Source organism: Eriocheir sinensis, chromosome 36, assembly GCF_024679095.1.
Source record: "Eriocheir sinensis breed Jianghai 21 chromosome 36, ASM2467909v1, whole genome shotgun sequence".
Lineage (NCBI taxonomy): Eukaryota > Metazoa > Arthropoda > Malacostraca > Decapoda > Varunidae > Eriocheir > Eriocheir sinensis.
The window spans coordinates 13,049,781-13,052,280 of NC_066544.1; positions in this window are offsets into that span (position 1 = coordinate 13,049,781).

The window sequence follows — 2,500 nt, forward strand, 5'->3', positions numbered from 1 at the left end:
CACACACACACACCGTCAGCCAAATGTTAATCCCATCAAAGTATAGGGAGGAGAACTTACCTGGAGATTTACCTGTAAGAATAATTAAAACACGCGGAATGGAACTTACCTGAACCCACTCGCTAATGTAGTTGATTGGAAAGGTAAAGAGTGTCGACAGGTGAGAATACGAGGAAGAATTTATTGTTTATTTTTTTATTTTTACGAAAGGAGGGAGAGGAGGAGGCAGGGAAAGAAGTATGGAATAAGAGAAGTGAAGGAAAGGGAATGAAAGAGAAGTGAAAGGAAGGGGAAAGGAGAGAAGGGAAGGGACGGAGAGAGAATGTAAGAGAAATGAAAGGAAGGGAAAAGGGGAGAAGAGAAGGGAAATGGAAAGGCGAGGGGAGGGAAGGGAAGAGAAGAGAAGGAAAGAGAATGGAAGAGAAGTGAAAGGAAGGGAAAAGGAGGGAAGAGAAGTGGAGAGGCGAAGGGAGAAGGGAAGAGAATGGGAGACAAGGGAAGGGAAATGAATGGAAAGAGAATAGAGAAATAAAATGAATGAATTAGGAAGGAGAATTAGAAGAAAGTAAAGAAGAAAGTAAGAAAGATATGAAAAATAAGAAAAATTGAAGTATGGAATGAGAGAAGAGAAGGAACGATGCGAAATATGAATGGAAAAGAGATATAAGAGAAATGAAATGAACGACTCAGAAAGAAAGAAACAAAAAAGAAACTAATTTAGTTGAATAAAGGAAAAAAGAAAATTAAGGTGAAATGAAGGTGTTCGCGCCCCGCCAGGTAAGCCTTAATAATTAGGGAGTGAACCGCGTCCCTCCCAAGACCAGGTGACACAAAAAAAAAAGTGAAAGTGTTTTGAATTAGTGAAGCCTGGATGGAGGTGTTAGAGAGGGGAGCAGTAGTAGTAGTAGTAGTAGTAGTAGTAGTAGTAGTAGTAGTAGTAGAAGTAGTAGCAGCTCATTAGGAAAGGTATATGCCAAAAAAATAAAAGATAAATTGTTAGATATTAGTGAAGAAAAAAAGGTTGTGTGTGTGTGTGTGTGTGTGTGTGTGTGTGTGTGTGTGTGTGTGTGTGTGTGTGTGTGTGTGTGTGTGTGTGTGTGTATGAGAGAGAAATAGAGAGAGGAAAAGATTAGAGTGAAAGGGAAAGGACAGAATAAAATAGAGACTAGAGGAATGGAGAGAGAGAGAGAGAGAGAGAGAGAGAGAGAGAGAGAGAGAGAGAGAGAGAGAGAGAGAGAGAGAGAGAGAGAGAGAGAGAGAGAGAGAGAGAGAGAGAGAGAGAGAGAGAGAGAGAGAGAGAGAGAGAGAGAGAGAGAGAGAGAGAGAAAGAGAAAGAGAAAGAAAGAAAAAAAAGATAAATAGAAAAAAAAGAAAAAAGAAAATAAACTATAAAGTGGAGAGAGAGAGAGAGAGAGAGAGAGAGAGAGAGAGAGAGAGAGAGAGAGAGAGAGAGAGAGAGAGAGAGAGAGAGAGAGAGAGAGAGAGAGAGAGAGAGAGAGAGAGAGAGAGACAGAGAAACAAAGTACAGGAAAGAGAGGGAGAGAGGAAGGGAGGAAAATAAAGATGAAGAAGATGGACAGCATGAGAAGAGGAGAGGAGGAGGAGGAGAGGAGGAGGAGGAGGAGGAGGAGGAGGAGGAGGAGGAGGAGGAGGAGGAGAGAGAGAGAGAGAGAGAGAGAGAGAGAGAGACGCAAGAGAGAAATACCTATATACGTAGTAACTCAATCTATCCATCTATCTGTCTGTCAATATACGAGAGAAAAGAAAAAGAGAGAAGCTATTTAGAGAGAGAGAGAGAGAGAGAGAGAGAGAGAGAGAGAGAGAGAGAGAGAGAGAGAGAGAGAGAGAGAGAGGAAACAGGTAAATTAATCCAGTTAGCAGGTGATGTTGATTTAGAGGAAGTGATGATGAGGGGAAGGAAGATGAATATTGATGATAAATAACGAAGGGAGGGGAGAGAGAGAGAGAGAGAGAGAGAGAGAGAGAGAGAGAGAGAGAGAGAGAGAGAGAGAGAGAGAGAGAGAGAGAGAGAGAGAGAGAGAGAGAGAGAGAGAGAGAGAGAGAGAGAGAGAGAGAGAGAGAGAGAGATGGATGAAGACGTGGAGGATAAGTGAAAAGCTGTTTAATTCTTCTTCTTTTTTCTTCTTGTTCTTCTTCTTTATCATCTCCTCTTCCTCCTCCTCCTCCTCCTTCTTCTTCTTCCTCTTCTGCTTTTTCTTTTTTTTACTTTTCTACCCGGTACTGCTTTTTTCCTCCTCCTCCTCCTCCTCCTCTTCCTCCTCTTCCTCTTCCTCCTCCTCTTGTTAGTCTTCCTTCTCATATTGTTACTTCGTCCCCTCATTAAATACGTTATATGTTGTCTTCTTCCTCTTCCTCCTCCTCTTCCTCCTCCTCCTCCTTCTCCTCCTCCTCCTCCAAATGTCTTCTTATATCACTACATTTATCTCCTCCTCCTTCCTCTATTACTCTCTCCCTCTTCCTTTTTCTTCTTTTTCTATCT